This window comes from Erythrolamprus reginae, chromosome 1 (genome assembly GCF_031021105.1).
Source record: "Erythrolamprus reginae isolate rEryReg1 chromosome 1, rEryReg1.hap1, whole genome shotgun sequence".
Lineage (NCBI taxonomy): Eukaryota > Metazoa > Chordata > Lepidosauria > Squamata > Dipsadidae > Erythrolamprus > Erythrolamprus reginae.
This window is the reverse complement of record NC_091950.1, coordinates 308784282-308807014: the sequence shown is the minus strand read 5'-3', so window position 1 is coordinate 308807014 and position 22733 is coordinate 308784282. Positions and strand designations below refer to the sequence as shown.

General features: G+C 39.3%; 1 protein-coding gene across 1 annotated transcript in view; it reads left to right on the top strand.

The window, feature by feature from the left end:
- Positions 1-15932: 15932 nt before the first annotated feature.
- The window catches only part of KIAA0408 (KIAA0408 ortholog), a 32827-nt gene continuing 26026 nt past the window's right edge, over positions 15933-22733 (top strand). The window contains exons 1-2 of the mRNA XM_070739716.1: positions 15933-16053; positions 20668-20775. The gene's annotated coding sequence lies outside the window, so the exon portion shown is untranslated. The remainder of the gene's footprint in view (positions 16054-20667; positions 20776-22733) is intronic.

Here is a 22733-nt window from a genome sequence, read left to right as displayed (position 1 = left end):
CAATAAGAAATGTATTTAATGAAAATCAATAAAATTAAATTCTAAAAATCCATTCCCTAAATTGTAGATAAAATATGGTTCTCCACTTACTTGTTCCATTCAGCTTTTAAAATGACCATATACATTTAGTCTTTAAAATAGGCATATCAAATTGATTTATTGATAACAATTGTTTACAAAGATTAATCGTGGACTTTCTTGTCTCTTGGATTGAATTATCCCTTTTAATAATTCAAGTGTTTCTGAAGCTGAAAATGCTACTGCAAATTGAGATATCAATAAATGTTGTAATTGTAAAAGCTGCCATTGGGTGGCAACAGACAAATGGTATTTATGTTTTAACACCAGGAAATTATAACTCATCATTATTATCTAGTAGTTGATCTAAAATAAAAATCCCATTATCTATCCAAATCTCCCATATAACAAGTTTTTTAAAAAAAAAATATCACCAATTTTAAGAATGAGATTATTTCTTCACATCACTTCTACATTTAAAAGGGATACTAATACAGTTTTACAGAAATAATATATCACAAAATTTTAAAGTCAACATAATAGCAATAAAGATGTATCTGACTAATGATAGTTTGAATTATGCTATATAAATATTTCAAATATTCTTAGGAAGGACAATATTATGCTAGGTGAAACTTTGAAATTTGATACTTGTTGAAAAATAGTCATGTAAGAAGGGACATCCCTCCCTCCCTCCTTTCTTTCTTTCTTTCTTTCCTATTCTTTTTCCTATTTCCCTCTATGTCCCTTTGAGTCTTTTCTTCTATTTTCTTACTCTATATTATTTATACTCTTTATTATACTTTGATTATAAAGAAACATATTTGTTATTATGTTCTACTAATTTTATATTATACTATGTATTGTGCTATTTTTCCGTTATGTTTGTCTCCCCTTTTTAATCTTAATACTTAATAAACATTATTTTTTAAAAAAGAAAAGTAGTGACGTAACTTAAATTTCAGAAATCCCAATCTCCATATAGTTTTCAATCATAAGGCATTGTAAAACTTCCTTTGCTGTTATTTTAGCACAGGGCTGTTAAACTCCCAGCCCATGGTATGCATAGATCATGCGTTGGCCACAACCATGCCCGCTTTAGTAAAGGCGGGACAAGTCCTGATAGGTCACATGATGTCGCCGTGATGACATGAGTTTGACACCCATTTTAGCACGATTGGATTTCAGTCATGGTCTAATTGAGAGCAATTACCAGAAAGAGTCATTGTGTTTCATGGCCAGAAGTTGTCCACCTGCCTGCAACTCCTTCTCAGTTGCTAATCAGAGTTGAAAGCTGCAGTACAGAAAATGTACTGCAAGTCCCTGTTTTACCTGAAGAAAAGTTATACCCAGTGAAGAGAAGAATGCATTCATTCTGAATTGATCATCTGGGGATGTTGATGATTTGTCCCCATTGAAGTTATTGTGAAGCGTCTTCTTCACTTGTGAAGTACCACTATTATGCATGATGTAGTGCTGGATTCTGATAGCTTATTACTTCTTGAGAGATGTCATGAGAGATCCTGAAGCTTAGCTTAAGTCAGTTTTTGGCAACTGCAGTTGACAGATTCTTACATTTTAAAGAATATTCCAGTCAAAAAGTAAAACCGAGTTTCTCCATTTGAAATTTTGGACTGCTAGTTTCTTTTACTTAATCTCTTTCCCAGGAAAGGTATGTCAGTTAGTATCTTGTATATATCTTTAAAGTAGAAACAAATGAGTGCAAGAACTATCTTATTGCCTTGTAATTTTGGATCTAGGTGTCAACTACAGGGAAGTTGAATGCCATCATTTGGCACTGTATGGTCGTTAGGGTGTTGGATTAATACAAATTAGACACAAGTTCTAGTCTTTCTGTAGCCATGAAAGGTTTTCATTGTAAGAAATTGTGATTAAGATCCCTAAAATGCAAAATACACTAGTTTATATAACCAAAGCAAAACAACTTACATAATAGTTACGCCAAATTTGGTGGACAAAATTATGTAGAAACTCAGTGGAAAATTTATGTTACAAAATTGGCTGATGAGATATGACATAAGATATGAGATGTGAAGTTGCTTGTTTTGTTATGTGAAATGAGCAAACAGATGTATTGCTGTTGAGATTCATTCCCAAACTGTCCAAGTAAAATATCTCTAAGTAAAATATCACTTGTTGACTTACAATAATTGCACATTTTAACATGCTAATTGATGGAACCTCTGTTATGAAAGGCACATTCAGTACTAATCAAGTGGAACCAGCCAAGTATTAATTCTTCAGTTGAAAGTAGAAAGTAGATCCTCAATCCCCCTATTCTATTCTCCCAAAAGAATACAAATTAATTCATTGCCCTTGCTTTTCTCTTTTGTCTCTTTTTTCCTGCCAGATTAAGCATTCTGAAATTAGGGGGTTTTTTTAAACATAGTCATCAGACCCAGATTATATTCCTGATATAAACCTTGAGATCAACTAGAATGTAGATTCTCTCAGATGATTTCCTTGCTGCCATCCATATGGGAGAAACTATCTCCATTCTAACATATGTCCATTTCATAGGAAGTAGCTCAACGTTGTCTGCAATAGTCAGTTTCAATTCAGTGCCAGAACTTTCACCAGTTATGGTATCCCTAGTGGGACATTATTGTGCAAAGGAAGGAATATGGTATTTGGGCTTCTTTAGAGCTCTCTCCATAGGCAAAACTTCTGTTGCACAACCCATCTTATGTTGTTTCTAGGTGCGTGGATTTACAGGAAATGTGACCAAAGGTTGCTTGGTTTCATCCTAATGAATACTGCACTTGAGAATTCTGATCAAGAATGAGGTGGAAACTATTTTGGTTGCAAGAATGATTGATCAAGTTACAGAAATGTGTTCAACACTTCCTCTCATATTAACAGCCAAATCTGACAGGGCCACCTCATCTGCAAGGCATGATCGCCCACGGGCTCAGTTTCACTTTAGTTAGCTGCTGCTTCCTTTTCTATCTTTAATTACTAGCAGAATCTACCTCCCTATTAAAGTACATAGTATCCTTCAATCTGCCTTAATCTATACTACCAAGGGAACCCATAGGATTCAGATCAATATATGTGCCAGGCTTCTCTCTTTCTTTTAAAATGTTTAGTGGTCCTACCAGAATATTATTTTACATAAAAGCACCTGAATTTGAAGGCTAGGTATCTCATATTCTTTGGGCTTTTGCTGCAATTCAGGAAATCCTAGTTTAAGGTACGATAAAGATATGTGGGAGACAAGATGAAAAGACATGTATATGTGGTACCTTGCTCAACAGTAGTAACTGTGACAGGGATCTTACAGTCCTAGTGGACAACCACTTAAATATGAGCTAGCAGTGTGCAGCAGCTGCCAAAAAGCCAACACAATTCTAGGCGTCATAAACAGAGGGATAGAATCAAGATCACATGACATGTTAATACCACTTTATAATGCCTTGGTAAGGCCACACTTGGAATACAGCATTCAGTTTTGGTCGCCACGATGTAAAAAGGATGTTGAGACTCTAGAAAGAGTGCAGAGAAGGGCAAGAAAAATGATTAGGGGACTGGAGGCTAAAACATATGAAGAACAATTGCAGGAACTGGATATGTCTAGTTTAATGAAAAGGACCAGGGGAGACATGATAGTAGTGTCCCAATATCTCAGGAGTCAAATTATTCTCCAAAGCAGCTGAGGGTGGAACAAGAAACAATGGACAGAAACTAAGCAAGGAAAGAAGCAACTTAGAACAAATGAGAAATTTCCTGACAGTTAGAACAACTAACCAGTGGAACAGCTTGCCTCCAAAAGTTGCGAGTGCTCCAACCCTGGAAGTTTTTAAGATGTTGGATAACCATTTGTCCTGTCTAAGTTGGACTAGAAGACATAGAAACATAGAAGACTGACAGCAGAAAAATACCTCATGATCCATCTAGTCTGCCCTTATACTATTTTCTGTATTTTATCTTAGGATGGATATATGTTTATCCCAGGCATGTTTAAATTCAGTTACTGTGGATTTACCAACTACATCTGCTGGAAGTTTGTTCCAAGGATCTACTCCTCTTTCAGTAAAATAATATTTTCTCATGTTGCTTTTGATCTTTCTCCCAACTAACTTCAGATAGCGTCCCCTTGTTCTTGTGTTCACTTTCCTATTAAAAACACTTCCCTCCTGGACCTTATTTAACCCTTTAACATATTTAAATGTTTCAATCATATCCCCCCTTTCCCTTCTGTCCTCCAGACTATACAGATTGAGTTCATTAAGTCTTTCCTGATACGTTTTATGCTTAAGACCTTCCACCATTCTTGTAGCCTGTCTTTGGACCCGTTCAATTTTGTCAATATCTTTTTGTAGGTGAGGTCTCCAAGGTCCCTTCCAACTCTGTTGTTGTTGTTGTTATTATTATTATTATAGACATAGTTAAGAGAAAAGTCAGATTAAAGGTAGCTTGGATCACAGCAGGAATGTGGATGAGACAAGCAGCTCAGAAGCTACCCTCCTTAGTTTCTTGGGTTGTAAAGGGATGGGGAAGAAAGATACTTTCAGACTTGCAAGATTGTGTTAATGTAACCTTCAGTGAAGTAGAATTAACTTACCTGGCTATGCTCCCCATCTGGTCTACCTTTCAAGGCTGATATCTACACGCTAATAGTCATTGACAATGTTACAGAAATGTTCTGCTATTCCATTCTTCTAGGATATTTTTTTTACTTCACAATTTAGCTCAAATCTCTGGGATTTTTTAAATTGTATCCCATCAAATTACAAACTTGCTTAACTGTTTGAGGTCAGCCAAAATCAGTTTAGTGCTGCTAGAGAATATATAAAAGCTTCTTCAGATGTCACGGTAAATTGCTGAATCAGTGTTATGCATCTCACTGTCTGCATCTGGAGATATATATATATATTGAGAGATCATCATGAAATAAGCCTCCCACTGCTTCTAGGACAGCACAGTTGAGAAACTAAATACCAATGTCACCCTGCCTCCCAAATTGCAATAATTGCAGAATAGTCTGCAAGTTAAAACCTGAGAGCCTAGATCAGGGCAAAGATGGCTCTTCTATGGCATGTGGACTTCAACTCCAGAATTCCTGAGCTAGCATGATTGGCTTAGGAATTTTGGGAGTTGAAGTCCACAAGTCATAGAAGAGCCAACTTTGCTTACCCCTGACCTAGATCATTTTGATAGTTTTTCTAGAGCAGGGGTGTCAAATTCAATTTCATTAAAGGCCACATCAGGATTGGGTTTGACCTTGGAGGTGTCCACGGGTGGGCCTGGCCATGATGGGCGTGACACTGAACCGCACTCTGCAGACATGGTTTTATAAACATATAGGGAGGTGTACATTTCTGTGATTTTGAATTTTTAAAACTTACTTGATCTACTTTATCACCTTATGAGAGAGAGAGAGAGACCAGATTAAGAAACTGACTCCATAGGAAGATGAGAACTATAAATTATTGACATAGGCTAGTAGCAGAATCCTGCATGCCTGAATGGTAAAATCTTTTATTTTTCCTCCTTTATATAACCTTCTGAGTAAGGACCGCCTCTGGCAGTACAATGGAGGACCCGTTTTGGATCTGAAAGGTCTCCTGGGCCACTCTGGAAGACCCATTTTGGACCTGGGAGGCCTCCTGGGCAACTCAGAGGCCAAAAGTGGTTGCAAAGGATGCATGCTCCCTGCCCATGTCTCTTGCTAGCAAAGGCACCGCAGGCTGGTCCTTTCCACTTTCCAGACTGGCCCTGTGGGCCAGATCTAAGCATTCCACAGGCCAGATGTGGCCCACAGGCCTTGAGTTTGACACCCTTGTTCTCAAGAAAGATTTTGGAGAAGAGATGTTAAACATGATCTCAGTACAGGAAGACAAGGTTGTGTATGAAAATGTGCAGCAGTGTGTAGCAGCTGCCAAAAAAGCCAACACAGTTCTAGGCTGCATTAACAGAGGAATAGAATCAAGATCATGTGAAGGGTTAATACCACTTTATAAGACCTTGGTAAGGCCACACTTGGAATACAGTGATCTCTCGATTATCGCGAGAGTTCCGTTCCAAGACCCCTCGCGATAATCGATTTTTCGCGATATAGCGGTGCGGAAGTAAAAACACCATCTGCGCATGCGCGCCCTTTTTTTCCCATGGCCACGCATGCGCAGATAGTGGAGCTGGGGAGCGACGAAAGTTCGGAAGCCGACAGGTTGCTTTCAATGTCGGCTGCCCCCGCCCCCCCCAGCACCTGCTCTCCCGCCGTTCGCCGCTCTCCCGCCTGCCCGGCCGGCCGCTCACTCACTCGCCGCTCTCCCGTTCGCTCGGCCGGCCGCTGCCCGGCTGGGGAGGTGGATTCGCCGCCCCCACCAGCCCGATCTCTGTCCGGTGGCTGGGGAGGTGGATTCACCGCCCCCACCAGCCCGATCTCTCTCCGGTGGCTGGGGAGGTGGATTCGCCGCCCCCACCAGCCCGATCTCTCTCCGGTGGCTGGGGAGGTGGATTCGCCGCAGACCACCAGCCCGATCTCTCTCCGGTGGCTGGGGAGGTGGATTCGCCGCCCCCACCAGCCCGATCTCCCTCCGGTGGCTGCCGCCCCCACCAGCCCGATCTGGGGAGGTGGATTCGCCGCTCCTCGTCGCCTTCACCTCGCTTCGCCTCAGCTGCTGCCCGCTGCCTTCATCTTCTCCCCAAACTCCTCCTTCCCTGCCAAAGCAGCCACCGCAGTCGAGCGCGTGAGTGATGCAGGGCAGCCCAATGCCGCCGGGAGGGAAATCCAAGCCGGTGGCTGGGGACGCGGATCCACTGCCCTCGCAGCCCGATCTCCCTCTGTGTGTGGGGGGGGGCGACGAACCGACGATTGGGGGCTGTCCGTCCCTGTTGGGTGGTGCAGGGCAGGCACAGGGAGGGAGGGAGAGAAAGGAAAGAGAGAGAAAGGGAGGGAGAGAAAATTGAATGAAGAAGGGAGAGAAAGAAAGAGTAAGAGGTAGAAAGGATAGAGAAAAAGGAAGAGAAAGGGAGAGAGAAGTGACTCTTCGTGATGACGTATGACGTCATCAGATGGGGAAAACCGTGGAGTATTTTTTAATTATTTTTTGAAAAATCGCGATATAGCGTTTCGCGAAGATCGAGGTCGCGAAGATCGAGGGATCACTGTATTGCATTCAGTTTTGGTCATCATGATGCAAAAGGGATATTGAGACTTTAGAAAAAGTGCAAAGAGCGGAGAGGGGCGGCATACAAATCCAATAAATAAATAAATAAAATAAACATGATTAGGGGACTAGAGGCTAAGATGTATGAAGAACTGTTGCAAGAACTGGGCATGGCTAGTTTAATGAAAAGAAGCACCAGCGGAGACATGAAAACAGTGTTGCAATATCTCAGGGGTTGTCACAAAGAAGGAGTCAGCCTACTCTCCAAAGCACTTGAGGGTAGAACAAGAAGCAATGGCTGGAAGGGGAACAAGGAGAGAAGCAAGTTAGAACTAAGGAGAAAATTCCTGGCAGAACAATTAATCAGTGGAACAACTTGCCTCCAGAAGTTGTGAATGCTCCAACACAGGAAGCTTTTCAGCAGATGTTGGATAACCATCTGTCTGAAGTAGTGTAGAGTTTCCTGCCTAAGCAGGGGGTTGGACTAGAAGACCTCCAAGGTCCCTTCCAACTCTGTTGTTATTTACTTAGTGTTTTTTAAATTATTAGATTTGTTCTTACATTGTCTTTGTTATTGTTGTGAGCCGCCCCGAGTCTATGGACAGGGGCGGCATACAAATCTAATTAATAATAATAATAATAATAATAATAATAATAATAATAATAATAATAATAATTGTTAAATTGCCTTGCTTTAACTTGTATCTGGAAATTGATTCCCTATTAAGATTAGAATTATACTTTTTTGAGATAAGCTACAGGAACAGAGTCTTAATAGCTTCTGGTTGGTTTCTTTTCATAGCTTTCTCAACTCGCTTTGTTATAAGTGAGACAGAAGAGGAACAACTGTCAGACTTTCAAAATTCTGTTATTGTAGCGTAATACAATAGGATTCTAGAGTTCATTTGGTGTCTTTTCCCTGACCTGGTTTACCTCAGAAGGATGACAGTTTCTCCCCCTCTTCAATAACCATGGTTCTTCCAAGTTAGCAGAATTAACCATCTTGATGAAATATGTTAATACAATCTGATGTTTTATTTATCTAGGATCTTGAACTTCTGTTGGATTTGGAGTGTCCGTCTAGAGATTGAATGGAACAGCTGCTGTGGAAGTGTTTATCTCTTTGTGTGGTCAAAGGAATACTTTCTTCACTATGCTTTGCTACAGATTAAAATTACCAAATGATCTGGATTGTCTTCAAGAGGAAAAAAACCCCCACTGGATCATGATGATATTGAATTCCGGAATTTTCTGCAATTAGATTTAAATAGTAATAGATTATAACTATTCTATGAGGGTGAACCAGCTACGCTGGTCTCAATCCTGAGAGGTACATTTGAAAGTCCTGACATGAAAGAAAACCTTCCTGGGGGGCACTAACACGAGCCAAAAAAATGGGGGAACTTCTTTTCTTTTGGTAAGTTGATTCTATGGTCAGATCCATGTTTCATTTTAAACATAAAAATGATACTCCATAGTTGTACACGATTGCTTCTCAGTTTTGCCCAGGTACATCTCCTATTTGGAAATATACTCAGCATTAGTTGAGGCATGGCGGATTTGAGACACCTTTCCCCCAGGCTTATTATAATTTATGTTTGGTATGTATGTGCTGTTTGGTTTTTAATTATGATAGGGTTTTTAGTTTTTAGTTGTTTTTTTTAAATATTAGATTTGTGCCAGTATAATATTGTTTTTATCGTTGTTGTGAGCCGCCCCGAGTCTTCGGAGAGGAGCGGCATACAAATCTAATAAATTATTATTATTATTATTATTATTAAGTGTACAGACCTTTCAGGATATCATAGGCATAGGAACAATTAAGGAGAAATGCATTATGCGACTAAAGTCCGTTTAGTAAAAGCTGTCCAAAAATGAAATAGCTAACAAAGGCATGTTATTCACCAAATTTCTGTACAAAAACAAAAATAGCTATTGTTTTTTTTTAATGAAGATATAGCATTGTGACACTGTATCTGTCTAGTACAATTGTGGTCTAGGGCTCTGTTTAACTCTGCTACATTACTCACACATGCTATGTTGCTCTTAAACCTGTCACTACAAATTTGGAGTAGCATCCTCCAAAGACTATCGGTTTTCATGCTACTGAAGATACGTCTTCTAAAGCAGTAATAAAGTGTGGCTCTTAAGATGCTGCTGAAAAGTCTTTTTTTATATACTGAAACAACACAGATGGGTAAAGACAGCTGGGAGCCTTTGAGAATTACATTACCTGACTCAACTTTAGACTTCTCAGTTGAAGGCTATAGAGTTAATGGCAAGAAATGCTGGTTTGGCAGCAGCTGCAGTCTACTGCATTCTCTCAAAAAAAATTACAGAATAAGAGGAAGTTAGGCTTATTTTTGTTTTATCCATAGATTGGAAATCATCTCTAATCTTAACAGTAAAAAAAATGGGAAGGATAGATACTGTGTGCTGCTGAAATAATATTTCTTTAGTTAAACAGCAATGTGAACGTTCTATTTCAAAATGCCAAAATCAGGTTGACATATGCCACCTACCCTTAAAGTCAGAGCAGAAGAAAATAGCTGCCACGCTAAAGCAGAAATATGCTCCATCCCTACAAATCCAGAAACAGTGCCTGAATATCTCAAAAGAAAAAAAATGAACTTTAGATGACCTTGAAGAGTTGTTTACAACATGTGCAATATGCCTTCAGAACATCACACTCCAGTTCTTTTGCTTGGCTTGAAGCAGAGATGATTAAATTTCGGCTGATGCTGTGACAAAGGGAGAAAAAGTGTAGGATTAAATCCTTTATCTAGAAGAGTTTATCAGGACATAATACTGCTTATTCAAGGTCTGAAAATAAGCAGAAAGGAATAACTATCCATTTTCATTAGGATCCAGCATAGTGAAATGTATGCCAAAGAACCTACATTTTTAGAAGCTGCATTGCAGCTCGTGGATTTTTCACCATCAAATTGGAAACGTTAAAATGACCCTTCAGCCTTTTCCTTTCCATTCTTCCCCCAGTATTCCAAAGCTGTGGTTTGGATGTTGTGCTTTGTGTGGTAAAAGTTCATTTCCTAGACTTCCAGGTGATCACTTGCCTACTCTGTCGAAGTAGTCAAAAATGAATTGACAGCCAGGTCAAACTAATTCATAGATATTTAAAATATGCTATTGTTGGATAATCTATGTCATGTTTTTCTGAATTGCTATAGACTTTGGTCTTGAATATTCAAAGAGAGCATTATTAAAACTACAGTTGTCAGCCTATGAAAGAAAAAAAAATTGTGTCATATAATACACAGAATAGCACATAATATATTTGAGAAAAAATTGAAAATACAAATCAAATCCTTAATGTTTGCAGAAAAAGCAAATTTGTCATGCAGAGGCCATTACATCTAGCCAGTTTTACTTATTTTACTTATTAAATGTTACCCATTATCCAAAGCCATGATGTCGAAATGACAAAACATTTTGTGTGATATGACAAAGCAAATTCCACGTCTTTCATATTTTCGCGAAAGGAGTGAAGTTTGCATTGTAAAGTTGTGAGTGTAATATGGTAAATGATTTAGCTTTACTAGATAAATGGTCAAAGCAATGGAAACTGCAGTTTAATGTTTCCAAATGTAAAATAATGCACTTGGGGGAAAGGAATCCTCAATCTGAGTATTGCATTGGCAGTTCTGTGTTAGCAAAAACTTCAGAAGAGAAGGATTTAGGGGTAGTGATTTCTGACAGTCTCAAAATGGGTGAGCAGTGTGTCGGGCAGTAGGAAAAGCAAGTAGGATGCTTGGCTGCATAGCTAGAGGTATGATAAGCAGGAAGAGGGAGATTGTGATCCCCTTATATAGAGCGCTGGTGAGACCACATTTGGAATACTGTGTTCAGTTCTGGAGACCTCACCTACAAAAAGATATTGACAAAATTGAACGGGTCCAAAGACGGGCTACAAGAATGGTGGAAGGTCTTAAGCATAAAACGTATCAGGAAAGACTTAATGAACTCAATCTGTATAGTCTGGAGGGCAGAAGGAAAAGGGGGGACATGATCGAAACATTTAAATATGTTAAAGGGTTAAATAAGGTTCAGGAGGGAAGTGTTTTTAATAGGAAAGTGAACACAAGAACAAGGGGACACAATCTGAAGTTAGTTGGGGGAAAGATCAAAAGCAATGTGAGGAAATATTATTTGACTGAAAGAGTAGTAGATCCTTGGAACAAACTTCCAGCAGACGTGGTTGGTAAATCCACAGTAACTGAATTTAAACATGCCTGGGATAAACATATATCCATCCTAAGATAAAACACAGGAAATAGTATAAGGGCAGACTAGATGGACCATGAGGTCTTTTTCTGCCGTCAGTCTTCTATGTTTATATGTTTCTATGTTTTGCAACTTGACCACTCCCTTCTCCCTCCAGTGCCCCTGAACATCTGTTTATTTATTACATTTGTATGTCATTCATCTACCAAATATGCAAAAAATGCTGATCACTCTGGAAATCTCACATTGGAATGCCACTTGTCCCATTCCTTTTTACCAGAGATTTCATCTCCTTTTTAGATAGATTATAGATTAGATTTATTGGATTTATATGCCGCCCCTCTCCGTAGACTCGCTACCTCTACGTATTCAGAGTGTTGCTATTTTAAAGAAAGGGGTAATTCCCTATATCATTTTTTATCATTTGTTAATGCATTTATACCACATTTTTATGTTTATACCTCATGCTTTCTTGTGGTCTCAAACTCATCTCTGCACTCTTTCCCTAGTTCTTCAAATGTGGGGTTATTTATGGAGACAATAGGGTTGACTCTTTGCAGTCATCCTACATGTATTTTATCTTAATCTTGATGGTGCCTAGAAGAAACTTGCTGTGATTGACTGGAATTGTTTTATCAGAAGGGAACGTGCTATTTTTAGCAAAGCTGTCTCTTGTCTCCATATTCTTTGAACTTGAGTAACTGGAAAGAACAATTCTGCAATTTTCCTTCTTACATAGAAACATAGAAGTCTGACGGCAGAAAAAGACCTCATGGTCCATCTAGTCTGCCCTTATACTATTTTCTGTATTTTATCTTAGGATGGATATATGTTTATCCCAGGCATGTTTAAATTCAGTTACTGTGGATTAATCTACCACGTCTGCTGGAAGTTTGTTCCAAGGATCTACTCCTCTTTCAGTAAAATAATATTTTCTCATGTTGCTTTTGATCTTTCCCCCAATTAACTTCAGATTGTGTCCCCTTGTTCTTCTGTTCACTTTCCCATTAAAAACACTTCCATCCTGAACCTTATTTAACCCTTTGACATATTTAAATGTTTCGATCATGTCCCCTTTTCCTTCTGTCCTCCGGACTATACAGATTGAGTTCATTAAGTCTTTCCTGATACGTTTTATGCTTAAGACCTTCCACCATTCTTGTAGCCCGTCTTTGGACCCGTTCAATTTTGTCAATATCTTTTTGTAGGTGAGGTCTCCAGAACTGAACACAGTATTCCAAATGTGGTCTCACCAGCACTCTATATAGCGGGATCATAATCTCCCTCTTCCTGCTTGTTATACCTCTAGCTATGCAGCCAAGCATCCTACAAGCATCCTAAAGTTTAATTGATTCTCTGAAGCAGAGAAATAATTAAACATTCCAGACCAAATGTACAATTCTTTTAATTATCTCCATCCAGTTTAGAAACATTTTTATTTCCAAGAGGTACCCAATTGACAAAATATCTGATAACTAACAGACAGGAGGACTAAGTCACAATAATAAGAAAATGATACTTTGTAAGGCAATGTGCAATCTATTGAAGATTACTCTCCTATTTTTCACACAACCAACATTTTATTTTAAAGATTTACAAAAAAAACCCAGATTTGCACATGAGAATTACAAAATAAACAAGCAATTTTTCAAAAAGAAAGATAGCTAACATATAAGATGTGTAAAGATGACAATGATAATTGAAGAATGAAGTTTATATAGAACATTCCTGAATGTAGAACATATTACAGCTAATGAGCATGTCAGAATACCTGATTATTCTTTGTGGAGCCTTTGAAATAAACAAGAAATTCCTTTAATAACTGAGTTTGAAGATTCTAAATAGGAAAAGGCATATAAGTATGCCCATCGTCTCAATTATTTTTAACAAAAATAGCGCATGGATTAAAATTGGAAGATATGACAGCTGGAATGGTAAGGGGGAGCTTAAATACTAACAAATCGAAGTATGCAGATAATACTGTTTCATTAGCTGAAATTTTTAAAAAAGATATAGCACATTAGGAAAATAGAAATTGAATGTAGAAATGTCAGTTAACGTTAATTACAAAGAAGACAACGGTACTGATAATTAGCACGGTTAGTGCTTTCACAAATAGCGGTGAAGAAGTGAAAGCAGTCAACCCTTTGGATATTATTAAAACTGAATAAAATACTAAGATTAGCAATGCGCTAGAAAAGGAAAAAAACTTAATTAGAGGGAGGAAATCAGTGTCAAATTCAGAGAAGAGCATGTCTTAATATTAGAACAGTTAATACACCTGCAAGAGCTGGAGATTGAGAACAAGTGAAAAATAGTTGATGGTTAATAAGAATATCCTGAGCCGCAAGAAGAACCAATCAATGAAATAAAAGCAATGATCAGAAAAAGAAATGTATGTTTTGGGGGCATATAGCTGAGTAGATGATGGACTTTAAAAAAAACGACTAAGTTTGGCAGGGCTGAGGGAAGCAGAAGAGGAGGAAGATAACAGATAAGTGGATTGATTGACAGGATTATATATATATATATATATATATATATATATATATATATATATATATATATATATATGTGTCACATGTTTTTTTTTGCTGAATTTGAAAATTAAGGGAGACTAGGATAGATCTATTTCGGCCTTATTTTGGCCTCATCAGCTAGCCATACCCTCACTGGGACTTGAACCTGCAACCTTTGCCTTGTAATATATATATATATATTTCTATGCTGCCCAACTCCCTAGGAATTCAGGGCCGCTCACAACAAAAAAGAACATGAATCAGTATAAAAACATTTCGATTTAAAAATAATAAAAGAAAATAATTGCAGCCATCCATACATTTTTGGGCCGACCTCGCTAGTCATCCCCCCCCCTGAGGTCATTGGCCCCAGGCTTGTCAGAAAAGCCAGGTCTTTACAGCTTTACAGAAGGCCAATAAGGTGGGGGGTAGCATGCATCTCATGAGGTAGTTGATTCCAGAGAGTCAGAGCAACAACAGAGAAGGCTCTCCCCCGCGGACCTGCCAACTGACATGGGTTAGCTGATGGGGCCCGAAGAAGGCCAACCCTTGGGATCTTACCGGTCACTGGGAGATATGTGATAGAAGGTGATCTCAAAGATACTCTGGCCCTGAGCCATGTAGGGCTTTAAAGGCAATAACACTTTGAATTGTGACCAGAGATGAATAGGAAGCCAGTGCCAATAATAATAATAATAATAATAATAATAATAATAATAATAATAATAATAATAATAATAATAATAATAATTTATTAGATTTGTATGCCGCCCCTCTCCGAGGACTCAGAGCGGCTCACAACAACAATACATCATGTACAAATATAATGTTAAAAACAATTTAAAACCCTTATTATAAAAAGAAAACAATCACACAACCTAACAGACCATACATAAACCATAATAGCTAGGGGTATGTCAGTTTCCCCATGCCTGGCGACAAAGGTGGGTCTTCAGAAGCTTTCGAAAGGCAAGGAGGGTGGAGGCAGTCCTAATCCCTGGGGGGAGTTGATTCCAGCGGGTTGGGGCCACCACAGAAAAGGCTCTTCCCTTGGGTCCCGCCAGACGGCATTTTTTAGTTGACGGGAACCGGAGAAGGCCAACTCTGTGGGACCTAATCGGTCACTGGGATTCGTGCAGCAGAAGACGGTCCCGAAGATATTCTGGTCCGATGCCATGTAGGGCTTTATAGGTCATGACCAACATAATCTTGGAACTGTTCTGATTGTCACTAGATACTGGTCAAAATGAAAGGCCTTGGTCATCACCAGAGGTTTGGCCTGACCCGATGTCTTGTAACTGACTTATAAAATGGTTCCAATATAAAACCTACAAATTGTCCTTAAAATAAGAGGCCTAACTCCTTGGCTCCTTTTGTATTGATGCTGTCCCCTTAAATTGTGCTAGTGCAGCTGTCCAAAGGCAGCCCGAAAAGCTTTGGAAGATTGCTCAGAGTTCAGCCTAATGCCCCACCCATCCCGAGGTGGGGTCACACTGCATTCCAGGGCAGCTACAACTGTTGATGTGCAAAGATAGGTATAGGCAGAATTCACTCTGTCCAGGCGGTAGGGGAGGAAAAAAAATCAGATTTGTTTTTTATTTAAAATTAATCTTTCTGTCAAGTCAACGTTTGATAATACTTGTTGTTTTAAGCAGCTGCAGCAGGGCTATGAGTGCAGTTTGACTCAACAAAGCATACTTTTAAATTATATAGAAAAATGCAAGTACGCCTTATAAAAGAAATCTAAAACTGCCTATTGTCGAATGCTTACCCTGGCTGCTTTGACAAGGTTAAGAACTGCGCTCCACTATAAAACCTAAAAATGTCCTGGCCATGAAGTTGTTTGTGTAAAATATGAGAAGCTCTAAGGTTACAGGACTTGGGATTGGAAGAGCTTTTAAAACCAACCTCTGAAAGCTGACGTCACATGGAAACCAGCTGCTGGGATGATGCTAAACGGAACTGTTTGTCAGTTTGCAGAAAATTGCAAAGTTGGACTAACGTTGCTCTAAGGACTTTCTTTTGATAAGAGACGCTGATGCTTCATCTCTCTTTGAAGGGTCATTGTCTGCAGAACTGGAAAGCCTTTTTCTCACCTCCTTCTTTTCACTTGGATGGAAGGGATCCCTCCACCCCAAAAGGTAAGTTTAGCACATTTTTTAAAATTCCTCTATGTCCCCCCATCCCAGCCGAAAAAAATTACTGCAATTCCTTTATTGAAATGAGTTGGGATATTTTCAAAAGAAGCAGGAATGTAAATGCAATGACCATCTGGTTAGTTGTTCTGGATTTGAATAGAGGCAGTAACTCTTGTGTGTGTGTGTGTGTGTGTGTGTGTGTGTGTGTGTGTGTGTGTGTATCTACGGAGAGGGGGTGGCATACAAATTTAATTAATAATAATAATAATAATAATAATAATAATAATAATGTATGTGTGTGTACATACATACATACATACAAAAAGACTTTAAAAAAAAAGATTAAGTTAAATAGCCTAGTTTCAAACAGACTTTCAGGTTTCTCAACATGAAAATTTTTGGGAAGTGTACAGCTGTGGTGCACTAGTAGCAGAGAAGATTGCTGCTGTAGTGATCCAGAATAATGCTTTTGTACTGGGAGCTCAAAACCTGGCAGAGCTGAATGGCAGTCACTTATAAATCAAAATAAACCCCTGTTTCTCTGTCCTGGGCATCCCATTTTGTTCATCTCCATTAAAATACAACCTTCTTAGTTGATTGTATGTTTAGTAGCTGCTTTCCATATTTCAGAGTATGTATTTGAAACTGGATCGGGGTATATTTGTGCGTGTGCCGAGAAACAAGAGAGCAAAGGGGTATTTCACATTGTGTTTCTAAGGAAAGCTTGTATGTCTTAGTAAAGATAGAAGGCGAAAGAGAGGCCCTGTGAACAATGCAGATGACATAGATTGGAAACTTTACATTGGCATTGAGATCCTGACCTTGTCTAGGACACAGTGAAGTTGTCAGTACAGCAAAAGAAGAGATGACTGGATTAAAAGCATGTTCTTGATTTTTTACACAAAGAAGCCCTATATCCATACACCGATGTATTTATGCTTCCAAGGATGTAGTAATTCAGTTTATCTTGCATCGGTCCTGTTTGTATGAGGAGACTGACATTTGATTCTAGTCTCTAAAGGAGAAAAGATTGACAGGACAAGACAATAAGTAAAGCACCTGCAAAGATTTTATTCATTATAAAATGAGCTTCATAATCTGGGATATTTATTTAATTATACTTCATTGCCGCCCAACTGCCTAGGGACTCAGGGCAGCTCCCAAGAAAATTTATTTATTTATTTATTTATTTATTTGTTTGTTTGTTTGTTTGTTTGTTTGAGTTGAAAGGGACCTTGCAGGTCATCAAGTCCAACCACCTCCCTTAGTTGGACCTAAACTAAACATGAATAAGTATAAAAACATTTCAATTTAAAATAATTGCAGCCATCCATAGATTCATAGGCCGACCTCACCAGTAATCTCCCCCCCTCAAGGTCAGTGGCCCCAGGCCTGTCAGAAAGTCCAGATCTTTATGGCTTTCCAGAAGGCCAATAACTTGGGGGTAGTGAGTATCTCAGGAGATAGCTGATTCCAGAGAGTCGGGGCAACCACAGAGAAGGCTCTCCCCCACAGACCCGCCAGCTGACACCATTTAGCTGACAGGACCCGAAGAGGACCAACCCTGTGAGATCTTATAGGTCACTAGGAGGTATGTGGTAGAAGGCGGTCTCAAAGATACTCTGGCCCTGAACCATGTAGGGCTTTAAAGGTAATAGCCAACACCTTGAATTGTGACCATAGACTGATAGGAAACCAGTGTAGCTCGCAAAGAAATTGTTGTAGTGTAGTTGTGTGCAAACCCACAAAAAGCTGTGCAGCTGCATTCGGGACCAACTGTAGTCTCCGAACACTCTTCAAGGGTAGCTCCATGTAGAGCACATTGCAATAATCCAACTGAGAGATGATAAGGAAATGAGTGACCGTGACAAGAGCCTCTCTATCCAAAGAGGGTCACAATTGGAGCACTAATCAAACGTTTGCAAAGGTCCCCCTAGCTACAGCTGTCAGGTGTTGATCTAATCTTAACTGTGAGTCTCGGAGGACACCCAAATTGCGAACTGGTTCTGAGGGGATTAATTTCTCTCCCCCCAGAACCAAGGAAGGACAGTTGACATAGTCCTTCAGAGTCAGTATCCACAGCCACTCAGTCTTGTCAGGGTTAAGTTTGAGCCTGTTGACTCCCATTCAGACTCTCACCTCATCCAGGCATCAACACATCACACCCACTGCTTCACTGAACTGACATGGGGTGGAAATATATAGCTGGGTGTCAGCAGCATATTGCTAAAACCTCACCGCATATCATCGGATGATCTCACCCAGTGGTTTCATGTAGATGTTAAATAGTAGGGGAGAGAAGACCGAGCCCTGAGGAACCCTGCAAACAAGGGGTCTAGACGTCGAAATCTGCCCTCCCACCAACACTGACTGTGATCAACCAGAGAGATAAGAAGAGAACCATCATAATATGGTGCCTCCCAATCCCAGCTCCTTTAGTCGGTGCGGGATATCATGGTCAATGTTATCGAAAGTACTGGTAGCTGAGAGGTCAAGTAACACCAAGATAGAGGAATGAGCCCCACCTTGGGCTCGCCAGAGATCTTCCATCAGAGAGACCAAATCAGTTTCTTGCTGTAATGAGGCCTAAAACCTGATTGAAAAGGGTCTAGATAATCCTAAATAATAATAAATAAAAATAATAATAAGTCTAGTTAATTCTAAAAAATTGAATTGTAGGTTATTTCATTGTGTAAAAATGTCAGCTTGAGTTTATTATTATTTATTAATACCTTCTCTGTGGTGGCCCTGACCCTCTGGAATCAACTCCCCCCAGAGATTAGGACTGCCCCCACCCTCCTTGCCTTTCGCAAACTCCTAAAAACCCACCTTTGTCGCCAGGCATGGGGAAATTGATTCCCCTCAGCTGCTCCATTTTATGTATGGTTTGTTTGGGTTGTATGATTGTTTTTAATTAAGGGTTTTTAAACTGTTTTGATTTTAACATTGGATTTGTATTTTGTACTACTGTTGTGAGCCGCTCCAAATCTTCGGAGAGGGGCGGCATACAAATATAATAATAATAATAATAATAATAATAATAATAATAATAATAATAGGATTTCTATGCTACCTCTCTCTGAGGACTCGGGGTGGTTTGAGGCTCAGTCCTCAAAGAAACAGTTAAAAATGATGTTAGGACATAAGGATGGCAGTAATATGAATAAACAAAGCAGTTAGTCTAGAGAAAGTTAGTTATGTTTTGATTACTTCTACAATTTAATGCCCTCTGTCCCTCTTCATCACACATTGATGATACTTGGTTAAGGATGATGGGAAGTGGGACCTGGGGGACCCAGGGGAAGAGCCTTCTCTGTAGCGGCCCCGGCCCTTTGGAACCAACTCCCCCCAGAGATTAGAATTGCCCCCACCTCTGCCGTCAGGCATGGGGGAACTGAGATATTCTTTCCCCCTAGGCCTTTACAATTTACACATGGTATGTCTGTATGTATGTTTGGTTTTTATAATAAGGGTTTTTTAAGTTATTTTAGTATTGGATTGGATTGTTACATGCTGTTTTTATCATTTTTGTTAGCCGCCCCGAGTCTACGGAGAGGGGCGGCATACCAATCCAATAAATAAGTAAGTAAGTAAGTAAGTAAGTAAGTAAGTAAGTAAGTAAGTAAGTAAGTGTGTGTGTAGTCATATATATCTGGACATTCCATTGTTGAGAAAAAGACTGCTCTTTTAGGCAGTAATAGAAACACTTTACTTAGATTTTCCAGTGGTTTAAATGGGATAGTTTGCAAATTTGCTTATATGCTGTATTGTTATTAAATACTGTAGTAATTAATTAAGACCTTCTGAGTAAAGAGCTAAGTGATTGAATTGTGGAAGTCTCGGTTTTTTTCTGGACATTTTCATTCTGTCCAACATGTAATGCAAAGCTGTTCCAGAAATCTGATTGCATTTTGATTGCCTCCAGTGTGGCTTTCCGAACAATAGCTTGATGTATACATTGTAGAGATTGATTTAAATAACCAAGAAATTTTAGAATTGAGTTGTTGTTTTAACACTCATGTTAATAGGTCCATTGCAAGAGAGAAATCAACATCCATTTGGTGGTGTAATGTCTTCTTTTGGTGTAGTATTGATATATATTATTTTTGCCTTTACAGTACTTGAATTACCAGACTGAACTGTACTTTCTCTTCTCCAGCTTCCCTACTGATTCCTTTCAGACAGGCTGCTGGAAAGATATTCAAGACAGAGGACCCTTTTAATTTTTCTGCACTCTGAACAAATCTATTCAAATGTAGCAGCCTCCAACACTGTACATCAAAAGTTAAAAATAAAAAGCGAGACCAAATGATCCTCATTAAAAAAAATATTGAAATGGTTGCACATGATCATCTTCAGATGGCACTTGGAATGTGAGCAAGCTTTCAGAACAGTGGAAAAGTTAAGCCATTTGTTTTGGAGAAATCATCACTTTAGTCTCTGGCGCTGAGCTAGAACTTTGGCTCTAGAAGTGAAGAAAATTCATTTTGCTTGCCTTCTGGCTGCTTCAAGCCAAGATAATTTGCTTAAATAACCAACGTCTTTTGTCTTTTGTTGGAGCAGCTCTGCTATTTGCAGCAACACTACGTTTAATAAAACTGTCTTTACTTTATCCAGACAGGCATAAACCCCCAGAAAGTTCCTGGATCCCAAGCTGGAGCAAACTAAGCTGAAAGAGGAAAAATATCTGCATTGCCCGACAGAGTTAAAGACTGCATTGCACAGGTAATAATATATTGCAGTGATGGTGAACCGTTGTTTTTTTTTTGCTTAGGTACCAAAAGAGGGCATGTGCATAGCCACAGTCATAATGCAATGCCCTCCCCCTATATGTGCGGGCACAACCCCCCACCCATGTGCTGCCCTCTCTGTGTATGCATGCAGGGCTCAGTGAAGCCTCTAGATTTCCGGTAGCCCCTTGGGCCGTTTTTTACCCTCCCCAGACTTCAGGAAAGCCTCCAGACCAGGAGTGGGCAATTAATTTTGCCATAGGGCCGCATGAGAAATTGGGATGGTTTTAGAGGGCTGGACTAATATAATTACGTAATTCAGTTCTACCCAATACTGTATATTATTGGGTAAAACTGAGTTAATTGTATTATCATTATAAATTATAATTATATATTATATTATATTATATTATATTATATTATATTATATTATATTATATTATATTATATTATATTATATTATATTATATTATATTATATTATATTATATTATATTATATTATATTATATTATATATACAGTATAATTAACTATCAAGGAACTTGTTTGCTTTCCATAAAAGAGGAGAGAGATTCATATTTAATAATTTTATAATACCATTTCTCCTTCCTTCCTTCCTCCCTCCATCCCTCCATTTCTTCTTCCTCCCTCCCTCCCTTCCCTTCCTTCCTTCCTTCCTTCCCTTCCCTTCCCTCCATTCTCAGTCTTCCAATTCTGTCCCTGCTCACCTACCTGATTTCCCCCCACTGGGGGTGGGAGAGGCTCCACTGCGAATTCCCAAAGAAGGTTAAGTCATCTTACGGGAAAGGGGGAGGAACAGGCATGACGCGACTTACCACTTTCTTGCTTTTTGCTTCTGCATGCATGTGGCGAGGCCGTTCGACTCCACCGTGCGGCTTTTGGTTCTTGCCTGGGTGCACATACGCATGCGCACAGGTTGGACTGACCCCCGCAGGCTGGTCACAGACAGCAGGCGGGCCGCATCTTGCCCAGGTCTGCTCCAGACCTTGTGCATGGCGAAAAACGGACCCAACGGGCCTACTGAAAGTTCAGAAACATTTTTCACCATCCACAGGCTCTGGGGGGGAAAAATGACCCAACAGCCCAATTGGAAATTTGTTTCCGAACTTCTGGTAGGCCTGTTAGGTCTGTTTTTCACCATCCACAGGTTCTGGGGGCTTTCCTGAAGCCCAGGGAAGGTGAAAACAACCTCCTCCCTTTCCTCCAGAAAGCCGAAAACCAGCTGGCCAGCATACTGGAGCTGACATAAGGCAACACCTTGCGTGCCCTCAGATATGACTCCACATGCCACTGGTGGCACACATGCAATACGTTCACCATCATGGGTATAGGGCTTCTTGCCTGAGCAGGGGGTTGGACTAGAAGACCTCCAAGGTCCCTTCCAACTCTATTATTCTGTTATCCTATTAAATTCATTGAAACATGAGCTACAGATCCCTGGAGCGCTGAATCCATTGCTTAATCTTTGCATTTTATACAAATGGTAAAAGGAGTTTAATTGATATAAAAATATTTTGAATCAATTATGGTTGGAGCTGTCCCTGGGTCTGACAGTTGGCATTTCACTGATGATTAGTTTTGCTTTGTAAAAAAGACAAAATACAGGAAACAGATATGAGACAAAAAAGCAAATTGCATATTAGATATAAAGTATGAACAACATTGCTGAAATAATCACCTGACTGTAATTCTGATAGAAGCAGCTTCCAAAGACGCCTTGTTTTTGTTATTTGAGAAAAAATAGAAAATAATTTTGCCTAAACAATGTATGATGACAGAGCGCTATTAACACTAAAGAAAATGTTAACACTAATACCTTCAAGCTAAATTCTCTAGCCTAGGTTCTTATTCTAAGATAGGAACAAATCATGGTTCATAAACTTTACTTTGATGAAGATCCTTAATAATGGCTGAGTGAGAAGGTAGAAATCT